The 20,018-nt window shown below is 43.2% G+C and overlaps 1 long non-coding RNA gene across 1 annotated transcript; it reads right to left on the reverse strand.

Annotated features, from left to right (window-relative positions):
- Positions 1–14,693: 14,693 nt before the first annotated feature.
- On the reverse strand, positions 14,694–17,076 carry LOC144116024 (uncharacterized). The gene is made up of 2 exons (XR_013311682.1): positions 14,983–17,076; positions 14,694–14,891 (listed from the first exon to the last, which is right to left on the reverse strand). It is a non-coding gene; the product is annotated as an uncharacterized LOC144116024 (long non-coding RNA).
- Positions 17,077–20,018: the final 2,942 nt, after the last annotated feature.

Raw genomic sequence — 20,018 nt, forward strand, 5'->3', positions numbered from 1 at the left:
GCGGGAGCGGCCGATCGTCAGCGAAAATCAGTCGCACGTGTGCGCGCGCGAAGCGTTGGTGCTTTCGTCTCCCGAGAAAGACGAAACCAACCGCACTTGTTTTTGCTTTCCTTCCGAGAGGAGAGCTAACCGAGTGCACATGCGGACACGACGCCGGGTGGTATTTGCTTGCCTTCTCCTGAGGGACCCAGGTAGCACCGAAACGTTGCAATAATGTTACATTTTTGTTGAAGACTATATTAAAACGCTTCTTTAGAGCGTTAAAATAGAGTTTTCTGCATAACACACGTTATATGTTAATTTTTAACGTATTACAATGAAACATGTAACGTTACTGCAACTTGGATAACATTTTTATAACACTATTCTAATGTTCGGTACTACCTGGGGAGAGAGTCCCGCAATGCTGTGGATGTAGGGGGCACGGCATGCAAACCTGGTGGGCCAATGATTCCGAGGGTCCATTCTCGGAATTCAATTGCTCATAGTAGTTTTGATGTTTTTTCATGCTATATATTTTTGAGAGCAGATTTGGAAATTTGCTGAAACTTGAAGGCGTGCCACGCGGCTCATGAACCAATCATGTGGTATATTGTGATTGGGTGATGCAAGGGATGGGCCGGGCCTTTAGGTCTTTAAAACCAGGGCCCGGAGCCATGGAAAAGGGTTCTGGGCTACGGTCTGATGTGATGCATCTTCGGCTATGCCGAGTAGGGGCCTCCCCTAGTGGTAGCCAGTTCCACTTTTCTGCTGTTTAACCTTTCTAACCTTTTTGCCACTTTTAACTTGTCTTTCATGTGTATCAATCTGCTTGCAATGTAAATATTTGTGTAAATACAGTCAAGTTATACTCCCCTGAAATACCTGCATTCTGCAAAGTCGCAATATCGTCTCTGACGGAGCACCTTTGGTGCCAAGAAGCCTTTGGTCATCCAACCAAGTAACCGTCTCGGGCGGTGAGCATTTCTGGTGCGAAGTCAAGGGACTTAGTAAGGTCTGCAAGGAAAGACCTTACGCAACTTTACTGGGGCATAGCCGCCTTTCCGAAATTAACCGTGACAAGTGCCTAGCTGTCTTTGGATTCCAGCGAAGTTGCAGCTGTACCTCCGAATCCTCCTCGCCCGTTCCCACGCGGCTTCGCATGCCATGTCGCCATGTGCGGTAAAAAGAACAGTTTGCAGAGTTTAAATGGTTCAAGTATGAAGCTATGCAATGAAGCCAATTACAGACTTCTGTACAACAGCTAGAGGAATTTCAAGAGCATGCTGTGTGATGCTAGTCAAAACTAATGCAGTCAACTATTATTTCGTATTTTTTTGACCAAACAGACATGAAATGTCTGAAGATGAATGTGTACCAAACACATCGGTGCATCAGTTAATTGTGATGCGTGAAAAAAATTGTACTAACTTATAAATGCCCATATGTCGTCATAATCAGGAATACTGAAGAATTAAGGAAAATAAAAAGTTTTTTTTTGTTCACGCTCACACACCTGCTACAAACATCTTTATACGCGTACGTAACAATTTATGACTCTGTAAGAAGCATTTTGGGTAAAAAGTACAGTATGGCAGAAAGGAATCTTTAGGAAATGCACTGTGTAGAAATAGCCATACCAATTTCATGTGATCGTTCGATAAATGTAACAAATACCGTGCAAACAAGCTCGCTGCATAGTATAGTTTTTTTGCAAGTTACTGGTTGCAGACCGCTCTGCAGTCACTGGACTGTGATTGTGTAAGTACTGCATGACAGTGCATGGATTGCACAGCAGTTGCTTGTTCATTTCGTTTACCACCATCATTTGTAAGAAGGGGCCATTTCTCATATACATGTGTTTCTCTGCAAGTGTCGTTCTGCGCAGCGAGCGTTCTTTTGTGCCCGCATGTGTGCTTTCGGTGCGGGAGGGCGTCCTTGGCGGCACCCTCCGTTCTGCGAACGGACCGATGGGCGCCCGCTTCGTTAGCTTATTGGTGTGGTCGTTAGGGCCGCGGGAAATGCCGCCGCTGCCAGAAGTACGAACCGGAGAGCCGTGCGGCGTCTCCTTTCAAGTGGACCCATGCACGTGTGCGGGTGAGAGTGTGTGTGTTTGTGTGTGTGTGCGCTTCCGGTGCACTGCAGGTGCGCGGTAACCTGCAGCGCTTGGAGGCGACTCAGTCAAGTGACAGACGACAAGGAACCCGTGAGAGTGTGTGTGCGATGCTATTTTAGCTTGTAAATAAGTTTTCGTAAATATACCCTTTTGTATTTCCTTCACATGAGAGTTTAATCGTTTCATTTCTTCAGCGCGTATTTGTAACATTAATTTAATCTTAAGCCTCATTTCAAACACAATGAAACAGGACGTGTAACTTTTTGACATGTTCCTTTTTGGCAGCCTCTAAAAATATTTCCGCATGAATGGGCTAGCTTAATTGTTTTGCAGCAATATAACCACGGGACTGCTGTAACTTGCAACATTTTCAAATTTTGTGAGCATCACTGCATGTGAGGGGTCACAACCATATCCTAGCTGTTTCTTGAAGGTCCCGTTGCTTTGATGGCAATGCTTGGACAACCATGACCATCTTCCGCATTCATGCGTACAGGGTATGCCCATTACGTGCATGCCTTTCTACCTATTAATGCCTTACAATGCAAACAGACAACAAATAAAAGGAAGAGCACAAGTACAGACAGTGTTTGTAGCCCACACTCTTCTTCTTCACGTCAGTAAATATATATGGCACATACCCACGCGGGGGGATTTGCCAAGGTACAGTGGAGATTGCCAATGAAATATTTGCACGGGGGAAAAAAAAGACGTGAGGCGGCGGCGTAGAAGACTGAATCAGGATAAAAATTGAAAAATTCAATAAAATTTAAGAAATATGAATTACCGAGAATAGAATCAAGCATTTTAGACATGCAACAGAATTTTGTATGCAGCTGACAAGGTGACCGATCAGTCGCACTTATGTAATCATGAAGGTAGCCACAAACACTGCTTAACGGGAATTCCTTGGCGCTCGCACCGAACGAGAGAAGAACTGGAAGAGACAGAGGGAGTCCTAACCTCGAAAGAGGGACCTCCAAATACTGCTTTCCTTGAACTGCGAACCGCCGGTGAGAGAGGAGAAAATGACCTATTGTTTCAACTTGCCCACATGAGACACAAAGGTTTGTCGCAGCGAACCCGCATCGGCGCAAGTATAAATTTAAGTGAGGGATTTTGCATCGCAGAAGCGTCACTGACACCCCGCAACGCCTTGATTTACACCACTGGACATTCCATGGGTAATTTAAGTGGTGAAAATCCACGGTATTGAGCAACGGATCACTCAAGCTGGCTGAAATATGTTGGAACCGCTGGAAACGTGAAGTTTCCAACATAATGAGGTGAAGGACAGGAAAGATTACAGGAGCGCTGAGAGCTGACCTTGCCAATAAATCAGCCACCTCGTTAAAATAAACACCCGAATAGGCAGGTACTCAGACCAAGTGGATCTCACGCACTGTGCACGGAACATAAAACCTAAGCGACCAATTCAATAACGATTTTCCGGAATTTTGGAGACTAGAACTGAAAGGCAGTCTGCAAGAATGAGAACTGAAGCTACATGCCTGGGAATTAAGAGAAGAGCCAAAATAACCAAAAACTCTACGAAGAATATAGGAGTATAATCAGGGATACAAACAGAATAGCTCCAAGCCAGATCCTGCGAATATATCCCAATTGTAATGTTTAGTAGCTTCTTCTGAATTTAAAAGTAATGCTACTACTTTGAACTTTAAACTTTGGGGGTTCGAATAATAGCTGATAAATCACAGGGGGACAAAAACTGAATAACGGTAACAGAAACTTTGGCTATATTCAAGAAACATTACAAATGTCTTCCTTCGACGACTCTTCTTCCCGCACTGCCCCGTCCACCCGTTTTCTTCAGCAACTCGTTGCAAGGAGATCAGATCAACTTGAAGCGGAGCTAACAAATTCTGCGTGAACCTAACTTGCGGAAGCTGATAGCGTGGCCAATGCCTCCCATGCCTACTACGGATGGAATCAATACAAAGTCGAAGAAAAAGTATACCGCAGCACACATGATTGGAAGTGAAAGACGAATTTTGTTGATGCTGTTAGCCTATCAAAAGATGGCACATACCTACACTGGGCGATCAGCCAAGAATCCGGTGGCTATTCACCTGTACTCAGTTAAAAAAAAGAAAGCCGCGCGGGAACGCAATACTGGTGGATGTGCTGAATTTCAGGAACAAACGTATCGTGCTACAAGTAACAAAAATATTCGTGAATCAGATTTTACATTGCATAATGAACCATGACTGCACCAAAGCAATGAGATATAAGTGAAGCATTTCGTTGCTTTCGTGACAGAAATGAGTTATGAGGTTTGTTGAATAAAAAAAAGTGATTTTTGATGGCAGCCAGCATGAGCCATTTAAAGTTATAGCTCAACATTAGTCACATCTGATATAGATGACACGCATGCTTTGAAAACAAGATAATGTTTTTCTTTTTTTTTATGAGAAATGCACAGGCAGTTTCAAGGCTTGCTTCACAATTTCATTTCTGGCGTATACACAAAGGCATGTCTATAAATTATTCGTGCGTTACACCAGAACCAACACTACTTAAGTTGGTAAATCATGTTCATTACCTGGGTGTCATTAATAGGAAACATATACTAATGCTGCTAATCCTATAGAAGAACAAACAGCGGTTTTATGAAGACGTTAAATAATACGTGATACTGCATGTGTCCATCAGGCAATGAACTGTGCGGCAGTTTCAGTTTCTCTTCTCTTATTTTCAGTTTCGGTTGTCTTACTTTCAGTTTCGCTTCTTCAGAGTTTCAGTCACATGCATGTCTCTTGACACCACGTATACGTGACGCAAGAAAAGTAGAGGGGGGGGGGGTTCGGCGGAAACTTGGCGTCATCATGACATCGCTCGCTCCGGTGTGTCGTTCGATCTTGCATCTACAATACAACAACGTGTCGACGAGGTAAACCTATGAGTTGCACGGGATCTTACGCCCCCTCGTACATTCCTAGAAACACCGGGCCAGTCACCAGTACCATGGAACCAGTGGAAGGCACTGTTTTCTACCTACTTTCAGGAGGCGTCTGGCCTGAGTTTGCTGCAACCCGGCGCAAAGCCATGCCTTTGCAGTCGCGCGGCGTCGAAGGTCAGCGTCGTTCCGCAATTAACGCCTCCTGCCACGAGCGCAAAATGAAGGAGCAGGGACCTAAATTAATGGCGATTTCCACTGGTCGTGCTGGAGCAGCTTTTCTTGCTCCGCGACGACGAATTCGAGTTCAACTGGTCGACCTGGACCGACCGCGCGAATTCCGCTGGTCGATTGGAGCAACTCCGTTCCAACGGAGCTCACAAGGTTGATACGCCGACCAGTGGCGGATCTGCTCCGAGGCGGTTTGGGGCGCTCTTTTGCGATTCGAGCGCCTCACTTCAGATCCAGCAGTGGAATTCGCCATAAGTGAAGTTACGAAAGGCGAAGATACGTTTCAAACCGCGCTCAGCACTTGCAACCGTCTGTCCTCAGCCACGACGGAACGCTACCGCGGTTCAAGATATGTTTACAGAACCCTGGCGAGCCTGTCAGCTGCAGGTTTACATTGCTCAGTTACGCGAACCTGCGTAGAACTGCGACTTCGACAATTCCGTGAACACTGTTGTTCGTGATCAGCTCGTTTCTGGCGTTGCGTCGGACAACTTCATAGGATGGAATTGTTGCTCGAAGGTGCAGGGCGAACCGGGAAAAGGCGATTAATCGCTTGTACGAAGAGGCACTTTTTTTTAAAATTCAGTGGTCACTTTGGCGATGTAAAGTGCGCGAGGCGAAAGCCTTTCTGCGCCCACTGTGGCTGCTTCTTTTAATTTTTATTTAATTATTTTTAATTTTTCGCTTCTGAAACTGCATTGTCACATAAGTTAATTTTTCCTTTTTATTTTTGTTTCTTTAAAATTGTTATTTATTTTTATTTTTAACGTTTCGTGTTGAGCTATTAATTTACTTCACAAATTAATGTGTAATTACAAACTAATGCGCAATTTCTAATCACCAATTACTTCTTAATTGCTAAGACTATATGGGTTATATCAATTATTCATTCATTCATTCATTCATTTATTCATACTGTCAGCCCTGGGCGGGCTATTACAGGAGTGGAAATCAAACTTGAAACAGAAAAAGAACACATTAAACAAACACTGAGATCAACACTAAATTTCATACATAATTGTGTTTGCCACTTGAACAAAACGAAAACATTGTCATAGAAATCAAGCAGAACATAAAATATTGTGCAGTTTATCTAAAAATTCGCTTAGTGATTGTGACGTGACAACGGAGTTTGGTAACATATTCCATTCCTTAATGGCTCTCGGGAAAAAACTAAATTTAAAGCAATCATTTCTGACAGGCGGCATTGGGATGTACAAACTGTGACGATGGCGTGATGTTTCCCCTGTTTTAATTTCAAAGTATTTTGTTTGATCGATTTTCAAGTAGTGGTTAGCGATCTGGAAAAGAAACTTGAGTCTGTCGCATTTGGTTCTAATGTCAAGTGTTTGCAAATCAGCAGATTTACACAAAGAAGTTGGAGAATCAGAATAACGATACCTATTAAATATAAACCTTGCTCCGAGACGCTGGATTCTTTCCAGCTTAGAACAGTTGGAAGCAGTGTACGGGTCCCAGACAACTTTTGCATATTCGAGGATAGGCCTAACTAGGCTTTTGAAAACCAGACTTTTTATTTCAGGAGTTGCACTGCACATATTGCGTCTCAAGCTCCAGAGTGCCTTGGAAGCCTTAGTACATACATTATCTATGTGTGAATTCCAGCGTAAGTCAGATGTGAGTGTTACTCCAAGGTATTTAAAATTACTTACTCTAGTTAGTAATCTACCATTAATGCTGTAACTGTAATCAAGGACAGTTTTCTTTCTTGTAATGGTCATAAAAACTGTTTTGTTTGAATTTAATACCATCTGCCACACCTTACACCATTCATGTATTTTCTGCAAGTTTTGATTGAGTTCTGCCTGATCTTCTGGAGTATTAATTTGTTTATAAACGATGCAGTCATCTGCATACAGTCTAACTGGAACGCTCAAACCAACAGGCAAGTCGTTGATGAAGATCAAAAACAAGAGAGGGCCCAGAACGCTGCCCTGGGGAACACCGGAATCGACTGGCATGATGTTGGATTTATACTCTTGAACCTGAACATACTGTACTCTAGACGAAAGATATGACCTGAACCACTTAGTTATAGTTTCATTTTTAAATATGGCACTGATTTTTAGTAATAGCTTAGGGTGCGAAACCTTATCAAACGCCTTTGCAAAGTCCAAAATTATGATGTCTGTTTGCATGCGGGAATTAATTGACTGAGAAAGATCATGTACAGTTTCCGTGAGTTGTGTGATGGTAGAAAGCCCCTTGCGGAAGCCATGCTGGTTTACAAATAGGTGATTGTTACTCTCAAGAAAAGTTGATAAGTGAGCGTACATAATATGTTCGAGTAACTTGGAACACGTGCTAATGAGGGAAATGGGTCTATAATTTTCAACGTTAGAAGTGGGACCATTTTTATGCACAGGCACTATTTTCGCACATTTCCAGGCAATGGGAACACAACTACTGTCGATAGACGATTGAAAGATTTTGGTAAGAAATTTAGAATTCCACTCTGCATATCTATATAAGAATTCATTCGGGATACCGTCCGGTCCTGAGTTCTTTTTAGTGTTGATATTCAAAAGGAGTTTCAGAACTCCTTCTTCACTTATTTCTAAATCGGGTATAGGAGGGCAACCTGGAGTCTCAAAAAACGGTGATTCGCCGTCATCTTCAGTGAAAACAGATGCAAAAAATGAATTAAAACTTTCAGCCCTCTGGGGGCTCTCTTCTTCATTAGAATGGTGAGTTTTACCGCCGCCATTTATATATCGCCAGAACTTACTGGGCGCTTCAGTAAGAAATCTGGTGAGAGTCTGACTGTAAAAGGTATTTTTACTTTCTTTGATGAGTCGCTTTAACTCTTGGCTCATACGACATATGGAGGTTTTTAATTCAGGGCTTGGGTATTGTGAGCATCTTTTTCGTTTCCTTTTGAGCTGTCGTTTTTTGTGAATAATGTCTCTATTAATCCAAGGATGCTTCCTTTTTGTTATTTTCGTGGTTTTAGGAATGAACATCTCAATTGCTTTCGCTGTCATGTTTGCAAAAAAATCCCACAACTTATCTGTGCCAAGTCCGTCTTGATATAAACACATGAATTCATCAAACGAGATTTCAAGGTAGTCCAGTAATCCGACATCATCGGCAGCCGCAAAATTCAAAACAGTCTTTCTGCAAGATTTGTGACATATTTCGTGAGTCATATTGAGCGACATAATCACCATTTTATGGTCAGACAATCCTTCTTCAACATCACAACTCAGCAAAAACTCTAGTAGACCAGATGACAAAAAGACAAGGTCTAGTATCGAGGATGTTGTCGTACATACTCTCGTACTCTTTTCAACAATCTGAGTCAAACCATAGCAATAGGCGAGTTCGATCAGATGTTCACTGCTAGCTGTATCAACTCTGCCGGGAGAAAGCGACATCCAATCAATTCCTGGCAAATTAAAATCACCTGTCAGCATAATATTGTCACCAAAGTGTACATTTAGGTCCAGTAACCTTTTTAGGTTATCAAGCACGTCTATGGTTGAATTGGGAGCTCTGTAGAAAGCACCCACTAAGACAGTACGACCATTCAGTCTGGTTTTAATCCATGCAGTTTCTAAATCATCAAACCCTTCTATAACTGAGAATACTATATTACTCTTAACCAGTATTGCAACACCGCCACCCCTCCTTTCACGGTCTTTTCGTACTATGGAGTAGTTTGGGGGAGCAACTTCACAGTCTCTAATATCTTTATGTAGCCATGTCTCTGTGATTACCATAATATCGGGTTCATGTTCAAGGCATATACTTTCTATGGCGTCAACCTTGTTAAGCATGCTCCTAGCGTTCACATTTATAATTTTAAAGCAGACCGTCTTATGATTGTTTAGTCACTCATTGCTAGAGCTAGTGGCAACCTGGCATTTGAACCGCTGCTTGGTCTCCTCGTTCCATGCGTATAAGGTATTCTTGACTTTTAACTTATCAAAAATTAACTTAGCTTTCACGCCGTTCTTTCGTTCATCGGCACAGGAGTTGCAAAGATTTTTTCGTATTTCCACAACCCTTTTAGAAAAATCTTCATTTACACTAAATTGAGTGCCTTTTAGGTTGAAACAGTTACTCATTATTTTCATCTTATCCCTAAAGTCAGTAAGTTTAATAATAATCGGACGGTCTCTACCTGGTTCCCTCTTTCCAAGTCGGTGAATCCATTCAATAGTGTCCACCCTTTGTTTCAGAATTTTATCAAAGATGTCATTGTTTACTTTCTGTAGTAGGTCCTCTTCACTCTCTGATTCCTCCTCCTTGACTCCGCGTACAATCAAGTTATTGCGCCGCGAGCGGTTTTCCAACTCATCAAGTTTTCTCGAAACTGTAGTCATTTCTATTTCACATCTTTCAGCAAAAGTTTCTAGTTTCGAAAGCCTATCCCGAGACTCGTCAAAGGTTTGTAGCTTTTGTTCTATAGCAGACAGCCTGGATTGCATGTCCAGAATTCTTGCTTCAGACGATGTTTGGTTTTCCTGTATTTCGCTTAATTTGCTGAGGATTTCAGTTTGAGAAGCAATTACTTGTTGAATCATTTCCATTGTATCCGGGCCAGGATTTTCCTCAACATCACCGGATAACTTCAGCAACAGGCCTACAATTGAGATACAATCACTAAAGCAAACCAGCAATGTGCGTGGACACGGCAACACGATCAAAAAAGGCAGTTGCTACGGCAGCAATATTTTCGTCCACCAACCTGCACAAATAGTGGCACATCAGTTGACATTGTCACCACGGGGTTGCCGTGTCCACTGCTGATGGAAGGCGCAGGCGTTCCTTTTATAGGCAAAATCCGGGCTGGAAGTGTGGATGACGTCGCTGTGCTCGAAGAGGGTGCGCAGAAGGTAGTATCCACGTGCCACGACAGCAGCTCGCAGTGTGAAAAATGTACGCCCCCCGCGCACGGCAGTCGAAAGGCATCGGCAGAAGCTGGGTGACGATTGAAGCCGCTGTCTGCGCTTACTGCACGGCCCAAGGCGATGGAAAAGAATCCGGTAAGTACCTGCACAAATAGTGGCACATCAGTTGACATTGTCACCACGGGGTTGCCGTGTCCACTGCTGATGGAAGGCGCAGGCGTTCCTTTTATAGGCAAAATCCGGGCTGGAAGTGTGGATGACGTCGCTGTGCTCGAAGAGGGTGCGCAGAAGGTAGTATCCACGTGCCACGACAGCAGCTCGCAGTGTGAAAAATGTACGCCCCCCGCGCACGGCAGTCGAAAGGCATCGGCAGAAGCTGGGTGACGATTGAAGCCGCTGTCTGCGCTTACTGCACGGCCCAAGGCGATGGAAAAGAATCCGGTAAGTGCCTGCACAAATAGTGGCACATCAGTTGACATTGTCACCACGGGGTTGCCGTGTCCACTGCTGATGGAAGGCGCAGGCGTTCCTTTTATAGGCAAAATCCGGGCTGGAAGTGTGGATGACGTCGCTGTGCTCGAAGAGGGTGCGCAGAAGGTAGTATCCACGTGCCACGACAGCAGCTCGCAGTGTGAAAAATGTACGCCCCCCGCGCACGGCAGTCGAAAGGCATCGGCAGAAGCTGGGTGACGATTGAAGCCGCTGTCTGCGCTTACTGCACGGCCCAAGGCGATGGAAAAGAATCCGGTAAGTACCTGCACAAATAGTGGCACATCAGTTGACATTGTCACCACGGGGTTGCCGTGTCCACCATTGATGACGTCATAGTGTGACAGATTTCGCGGACGGATGGATAACGAGAGCCATTAAAGGCTTTCGCTTTAAATGTTTGCATGAAGTCGCCTATAGGCAGCTATTGGCTCTAGATTGCAGTTATTCGTTTCGGGCCCCTGATTATACACCTATATTCGCTGTTCATTTTCTAGGGGTTCAGTTGGCCCTATAGATAAGGTCTCTTGCATCGTTACTGATGTCATTATACTTGCTGACAGCCTTTCTGTCCTGACTCACTCGAAGGCTCGAAGGACGCTCTTCTGGGCCATTCTCTAAGATTTTTCATTCCACTACATGGTAAAGAAATGCGCTTTCACTGGATACCTGGACACTGCGGCATTGATGCTAACAAGACGGCCGATTTTTTAAACAAAATCTGCGCTTTGTGGGCCTGTGGTACCATTTACTCTAAACACTGTGCATTGACAACAGCTTGCTTCCAATGGTTCCTGCATCTGCATTTTTTCAGTCATGAGCCTCTTCGTGCTGCAGCGGATTTTCAACATTCCCTTGGAGTGTGCGCTTAAGTAGTTCATGGCAATTCGAGGTGTCTATGAAGTGGGATTCCAAATGTCCCCACTTTATAGACAATGATTCCAAATATGAAGTGGGATTCCAAATGGTCCCACTTGTTTTCAAGTGGTGCCACCTCAAAACAGGTGGTTTTAACAAGTGGTCCCAATTGTGGTCTCACTATGCAGGTGTTGTTGAGCCTCTGCGCAGGCTCTTGTGACACTACGTTGCTTTCGCTTGGGACTCTGAGGCAGTTCAAAGCTTTCATGAAGTGAAGTAACTACTTTCAACTTGTGACGTAATGCACTTGTTTGATCCGGCTCTACCACTGGTCGTGATCACAGATGCTTAATTCAGAGCATGTACTTTCTTTTAACTTCAGATACTACAAAACGTTTGCAAAAACTGCTGGGTCAATAGCCGAAGCTAGTATAGGCCCAATGTACACATTTGTTATTACAGCAACAGAAGATGCCAACATGAAACTTGGTTATAAATGATCAGTGAACAAAGTATTAGCAAGCAACACTCAACAGCACAGGGCCTAAGACTGACCCCTGGAGGCACTCCAGCACACACAGGCTGTCGAGATGATTTTAAGTGTTTTATGTGGAAAAATTGTTTTCTGTTAGTAATGTAGCTTGTAAAGAAATCAAGAGTGGAATCCCTAAAACCATAGTGCTCTAGCTTGTGAATTAAAATGTTATGATTAACAGTATCAAATGCTTTCTTTAAGTCTAGGAACAAGGCTGCAGATATTTCATTAGCTTGTGAATTAAAATGTTATGATTAACAGTATCAAATGCTTTCTTTAAGTCTAGGAACAAGGCTGCAGACATTTCATAATTATGCAAAGATGAACATAACTCTTGAGACAATGCCATTACTGCTGTAGATGTAGACCTGTTATTTCTGAAGCCTTGTTGACAGTGAGATATGATTCTAGTTCTCTCCAAGTAGTAATTTAGTTGCTTTCCGACAAGTTTTTCGAACACAGTGTTAATGATACTCAAAACCGAGATTGGACGGTAACTGCCTGAATCATTACTATCCTTGTTTGTGAACTGGTATAGCTGCAGCGATCCTCAAAATATTTGCATAAATACCTTCGTAAACTGCATGATCCATTATTATTGATAGGAGTGGAGCAAGTTGGTGGATGTTCTCTTTAATGCTCTCAAAGTAATCCCGTCATGTCTGGTTGCCTTGTTTGCAACGAGTTTTCTTGATTGCTGTGATGTCACAATCGGCAACAGCTTGCGGTAAGAAGGTGTCATGAACACAAGGGTCATTAACAGAGCATGGTAGATTAGGGATATGAGCTACAAACTCAGGGCCAATGTTTGTGAGGGAATTATCAAACCTATCAACTGTGTTTTCATCAATGTGTTCAGGAACTACGCGCTGTTTTAACTGTCTACCGATTACGCTATTTCCCACATCCCACATTTTTCAGGAGTTTCCTTCTGCTTTCTGTATTAGCATACAGTTGTATTCTTTCTTTCTCATCTGTATTAATGCCACTCCATAGTTTCTGGAGGATCTGAACTTGTTTGAATAACAAATGTTTTCTTTTTGACGTTTCCACTTACGATACCATTGATCCTTCTCTTGTATAGCCTCAAGTATGTTCTGATTCATCCACAGGCACAAAGAATTGTTCGTACCTACGGGTAGTGCATAATGTGCATTTCGATATGGCAGACTCAAGAGCCTCAGCAAAATTTTCGAATTCAGTGTGAGCATTTGTATGATATATGTTGTTGAAATCTAAATTGTATATTTTCTCCTGCAAGAGTTGATAATTAATTCACGCAATTGGTGCAGAACTCATTCGAGCTGTTTTGTAGCAGAAATGTAATGGAGGCCTGCATACTGCTGCATATTTGCATCTCAACTCTCCCACGCTAAACACTCTGTGTATGGGCATATGAATATTGGCATGGGCGTGTGTATGGGCATATGAATATCAGCATTACTTTTCATGGGGGAGGAAGTTCGAATTGAAGCAGGTCATCAAGCACAGTTTACCCTATACTCATCACATGGAACCAGTCGTTGATCGACACGTAATATAAGATTGTCTGCATGACTAGATTATTCACTGATGATGCTTTGATTTACCTCAGTGTGATTGCTCATATGGACTGCTAATATTAAAGGTCACATCTCGATGAAACAATTTCTTGCTCCTTAATGTCTCTAATGCTGAATTCATCATTCACAGAGTACCCGAATATCCTCCAGATAGTTTCCAGATAACAGCTATTAGCGTGCTTATCACAAGATATAAATATCTTGGTGTTCATCTTAAGTCATACCTGTCATGGAATCAAAAGAATAACTGTGTGTTCTGCTAACACCTTCCTGGGCTTTATTGAACATCTAGAATAAGCTCCTGTAAATGAAAAATGACTTGCATACATTACACTAATCCTAGCCCAAACCTAGAACATGCATCACACATTTTGTATCGTGAACAATGTAACCTAATTAGTGACATTGTTACAAATTATTTAGCGGCCGTAGGCAAATGTCAAGTGATGACCCGTCTATACTAATGTTTGATGCATCATTTCAAAGAAGATGTAAGCAAAAATTTTGTGTCTATATCACTTTAAGCTCAACTGTATACGCATATCAGGAGATGATAATCCAAGCTATTGTTACCAATGTAGTCTATTGTAATGTAAACAGTAAATATTTGTGCAGTGCTAATGCAATAATTATTTAATAAAAAAAGGCTCTGATGACTTGGATGCATTCTTAAAGAGTTTGCCATGCAGCTGTTCTAATGACTGTCACTATGAATTCAGGCTAATCTATCTTACCTATTAACTCAGTGAAATGCTGTGTGGCCCTTTCTGCAGATTCTACAGTACTGCAACAGTATAGCATTTTGAGCAGTGTTATGAACAGTGTTATTGTGGTCCCTTTGTCTATTTTGTGCACTCACTTAACCATATCTCAATTCACACATCTGTTCAGTTGTCACACCTCAGTTTATCTACTTTAATTTATGTGGGTGCTTAAGAAAATATGTAAACAATCTACAATGTATAGATTGTTTTTATTGGAAAAATAATTTACGATTGCTTGTGGTGACAATGCATCTTTAAAAAGTGTTGCAGCTTTGTTTATTTCTGCACTGCACGCCAGACAATGCTGGTAATGAATTCAAATCTCTGGATGCATGTACCTGCAAAGAGATTGGACGACAACGTAGTTGCAGGAACAAAATAAATATAGGTTTATTTCTGTGCTATGACAGGCAGATTGCAATATACTAGAATCTGAAGGAAAGGTAAGGCATAGTATAAGTTGCGATCTTCCAAGTATTTCAATAACTGATGCTAATGACATCTTCAGTACAATCATGAAAGGCCATCAATGTTGTCTTCACGTCTCTTTGGTTGTTTGTCACCTGAAAGACAATCACAACAGCGCAAATTAGAACAGTCGTCGCTTTTAGCTCTGCACACACCGAACTCTTATTTGACAGCGCATAATAGTACCATGTGCCACTTAGCAGAGTTGTTCAGAAAATGTCTGCATCAAGTTGCACCCTAACAGCAACTTTGTGAATTGCCAGCAATGTGTAGCCATGGACCTGAGGAAAAAGGAAGCATGTACAGGTGGGGAATGTGTCAAGGCAGTGAAACCCCTGTTGGTCCGCGGGTGCACGCACCACTCTTACCGAGCACTCTGTACTTATAAGACACACCATGCCAGAAGGTTCCCTCATTTAATCAAACTTATTGTGCCTTTTGCAAGCTGCACACTTCAGGTGCTTGGTAAGAGCCTCCCTATCCGCCACCTGGGAGACGCGCTCTCTAGCAGTCAGGTTCTGCCGAGAAAAAAAAATGGTCTGGCTAAGCCAGATGCAGAGAAACCATTGTGCTGTAGGTTTCGCTTCAGTTGTTTAAGTGTGCAACACACTGAGCTGAAAGGAAAATATACTTACCTGCAGCATATATGGCCAGTATGGAGGTGCCTCTCGCGCTCTAACGCACACACCATCCTACTGGTACCACAAAGCTGCTGCTGAAAGGAAAATATACTTACCTGCAGCATATATGGCCAGTATGGAGGTGCCTCTCGCGCTCTAACGCACACACCATCCATCTGGTTCGAGACAGCTGCACACCTCATAGGCGAGGTCTATAAGTACACAGATGAACTTGTAGACGGGTTGTAAACCAGAAGAGAGGGCCATAGAGTCGATCTCATCTTTCATATGTAGTTGTGTCCTGGAGATGTTATTATAACAGTTGCCTCATCATTGCTGTTAAGGATTTGCTTTTTTATGTTCTCCTTCTGAAGCTCAGTTGGCTTTGAAAAACTTGTACCTGAGCTGGACAGCCTCTGCTTCTTAGTGGAATGAAACCTGACTTGGTGTTCGATTTTCTTGTTTGCAGGCTCCCTTGATGTGTGGGGCATTTCTTGCTTCTTAGTGCCTTCATAAATCTTCAGTACAGGGTCCAAAAGCTTGCTGGCCTTGTTGTGCACTTCTTGAGGAATTTCTTGCTCTGCGACATACTCTTTGAGCAATTCCATCTTGGCCAAGACCAAGTCAGATTTTGTCATGCTTGTAGAGGCTTCTGCTGTTTGAACACTTTCCAAAATGTGGAAAGCCTCGCTTGCCTTTGAATTGGATGACACTGCTTCAGTAGCTTTCAGGATCTTCTGATCTCTTCCTTCAGGTGCGCCAGCGATGACCACACAGTGAATGTGTTTGCAGATCGTCAAGCTCATTCGGTGCTCCTCACAATCACATGAATAGCTATGCACACACACCATGCACTCGCTGCACTTCAGAGGGCAGCAGGCACTACCTTTCTCTTTTGAAATCCTGTATGTGAGGCCTCTTGTGGACTGGGATTGCACAGTCCATGTTCCATCTTCATTCCTCTTGGCAGGCGTAGTAATTGCCACAGCAGATCTGTGGTTCTTCTCGATCCGGCTCATCTTGCTCGTTCTCTTTGCTTTCACAATGTGTTGTACCCTCTTCATCAAAGACTCGTATGTCATGTCCATCAGTGCAGTGATGAGCCTGTCAACACGATGATTCTTCTTACCTTCCAGGAAACTATGCTTTAAAGTCCTGTGCATCCTTTCAAGATACATGTTTGTGTTGATGCCAAGTCCAGTTCGAAAACTGTAGGCCCACATCTCCAGGCGGTGAGCATAATTTCCTCTGAAGTACTGAATAAACTCCTGAAGCCTGGGATCTTTGTTGGCAAGAAATGACTCGAGAAGCTCAGCCACTTCGTCTTTTTTTGGGCACTCTAGCAGTGTACGAACAGCATGGTAAACATCTACTGCGAGTTCTTTTCCTTTTATCTTCTCAGAAATCCTTCGCTTCCAGTTTTTGTCCACATGCCATGTGCAGAGTAGTCGATGTTGAGGTGGGCCCATGACTGTTGACCAGGCCTTGAAGTATTCGGATGCATCATCTGTCATGAAAGTTCTAGCTGACAGGGCTCCTGTGGAGGACTTCAGGGATTCAAAGAATGCTGATAGGGTTTTCTCATTAATCGTGCTGCAGATGAAGTAAGCCATAGGCAATCCTGCTCCATATTCATCCAGCACCAGAACAGTCACCAGTTCAAATTGGTACCCTGTTGTTCCATGTGTGGAATCAACACAGACTGTTCCTGTACCTAGAACTTTCAGCAGCTCTTCCTGTGGCTCCGTCATTAAGGCAAGAGCAAAGTCTTTTGTACTAAAGGTATTCGTTGGGTCAACAACTTCCTGCTCTTTGTACAAGCGAACAACAGGTTGCCCCTTGTTCCTCATGCTTTGCACCCATATGCTTACACTCACAGCATCATTATCATGACATCTTTCAGGAACTGTGAGGTTATATTGCCGCTTGATGTTGTGCAAGTCCATGCGATTTGTCAAATGCAGAGGAGTTAGCTTGCTTGTCACCGATTCCCTTATTTTCTTCAATATTGTCCTCATGGGCACTCCTTTCGAAAGGTCATCCGCAATGCTTGCCCTTTCCTGGTCAGTCATACTCAGGTGTTCAACATCTGCATCATGCCCATAATGCGTCCTTTGGTACGATACCTTGACAGTACCCTCGTCTCTAGTAACGATCAGAAAAGAAAGGCATGTCCTGCCGCTCCTGCAGCTTCCCTGACTTTTCATCGCACGAGTCTTGTTGCCTGGACCTGGTCGTGCCACTCCTGACCTGTTGCAAGCGTAGTAGGTCCTCGTACATCCGTTGGTGAGCCTTTTTTCACCTGTGGATATTACGAACTTGCACACCTGGCTCGCTTCCTCCTGTCCTTTCCAATCATGGAACTCTGTAAAATGCATAAAAAATACTTTAGAAAATATTGTGTAGAAAGGTGTTAAAACTGAAGGCACTGTCATTGTCAGTGACGAATGAACAATGCTTGAAAAATATTCGAAAAACATGGAGGATTATGTGCACCATAATTTCATGTATACACTGTACATACCAAAAAGCGGAACTTTGTACCTTGCAGAAAATACAGCATTCAAATGCCCAATTCAACAATATCACGAAGGTTTGCGATACTTGCGCTATATGCTTCTGTTGCCATCACCTTGCTCAATATCTGCACGCGTGTTTGCTATGTGGCCCTAGTTACTATCTCGTAATACCCACTTTAACGCTGAAGCATGCAATTGCGTGGTGGAATCCTGGAATGCGATCCCCTCGTGTTATCGTTATTGTCTTGTGGACGTGTGCGCCCGATGAATAAAGTAATATCAAAGGTATTGAAGGCAATGATATCAGTGCGTTTTTAAGGGAGTATGGTAGGGTAACCCTCCACCAAAAATCAAATTTGGAATTTTGGCACAGAAAAATCGACTACACTATGCGGAACAGTCCTGCGGAAGCGCGGCCTCGAGCGCCCGCTCAAAGCGGTTTAAATGAAGGCTACAAGGGTAGACGTGCGGGCTAGTTGGTGCTGCATACTTGTTTTAAACAGCGCAAAAGACACGGACACAGGAGGGACACACAAGACACACACAGCGCGGTTCAGATGTCGCGCCGAAATGTGCCACGCGCCCTGGCGTGTAAAAGTGGCAAGTGGAGTTCGGAGGCCGGTTTGTTTATCGTTGTTTTTCGCGGTTTTCTTCATTATGGCGTGTTTTTTTTGCTTGTGTGTGTGTATGTATGGCAAGTAAACGGTGCATACTAAAAGATAATGTATTGTTGGAAATATTTACTTTTATAGCAGATATGCAGCTAGTGGTGCTCTTGTAGCGTGTTTCGTCTTTGTTATTGTTTGCATAGGTCGTGATCGCTTATGCACCTTTTTCGAACCTCAAACGTAGTACTTGCCCAGAAGATGGCACGATCAAAAATGGCAGATGGCAAATGGGGCAAAAAGAGAACATTAAAAAAATAATCGCTTCATTAGCAAGAAGGACAGTGGTAAACCGGCACGATAAAGCGCAAGCTTCACGAAACCTGGTGAGAGGATCGGTGGTGATTCCTTCGATGTAGACGGCTCAAGTACAACTGGCTACGTCTCATCGACTTTTCTCTTCCCTGCAGCTTCATGCAAGATGTTGCTGTGAACAACATATCTAATACACGTGCAGCAGGGGATTCCTCCTTTCTGTTTTGTTCATACGCTTCGATCAGTGATTTGATGCTCCCCTGCTCCACGTGTTTTATAAATACTGTTGAAAATCGTACTCGAATATAAAAACTTCGAATTCATCAATCAACACTATTCACAAATTAACGGCACAGCCATGGGTACAAGGATGGCCCACACCTACGTCAACATCTTCATGCATAGTAATAAGTCTAAATTTTTGAAAGATTGTCCCATTAAGCCCACCCTATACAAACGCTACTTGGATGATATCTTTTTAATTTGGACTGACACACCTCGTCCACCCCAACATATCTTTCACTTACACGTGCGCCCACACCACAATTAACTTCCTAGATGTTGAGATTTTGGTAAACGAAAGCTCACTCACCACCAGTGTATATAGAAAACCGACGGACCGTCAACAATACGTACACTTCCAAAGCTGCCATCCTCGTCACTCTAAAACAAGCATCCCATACTCTCAGGCACATCGATCTAAAGGAACATGTTCCCAAGATGAAGACTTCGTAAAAAATTCCAAACGCATGCAAGAAGTCCTCATTAAGCAGCGATACCCGTCGCCATTGCCGACGATGCCATTCAAAGGACATCTAAACCCAACCGAGAGCAAATACTGGAGTGACGTCGATACAGCGAGCAAACAGACCATCAGGCAAATCTCGTACTTCCCTTCACCAGTAACCCAGCCGCCTAACGTACGTAAACAAAATCTTCAAAAAAACATTTCAACATTCTCAAACAAAGCGAGCTAGCGCCTCGCCAAAATTTTCACTGCTCTCCCTCATGCAGTCTACAGACGACCGAAAAACATTCGAAACATTCTAATACACTCAGTCACATAAAGAGCCGGTTTTGGGGTGTCGACCTTGTGGAAAAAGTAGATTCCACGTCTGCAAACACATTACAAACATCAAGCTGTGAAATAAGGACAGCTTCAG

This window comes from Amblyomma americanum, chromosome 1 (genome assembly GCF_052857255.1).
Source record: "Amblyomma americanum isolate KBUSLIRL-KWMA chromosome 1, ASM5285725v1, whole genome shotgun sequence".
In the NCBI taxonomy this organism is placed as follows: domain Eukaryota; kingdom Metazoa; phylum Arthropoda; class Arachnida; order Ixodida; family Ixodidae; genus Amblyomma; species Amblyomma americanum.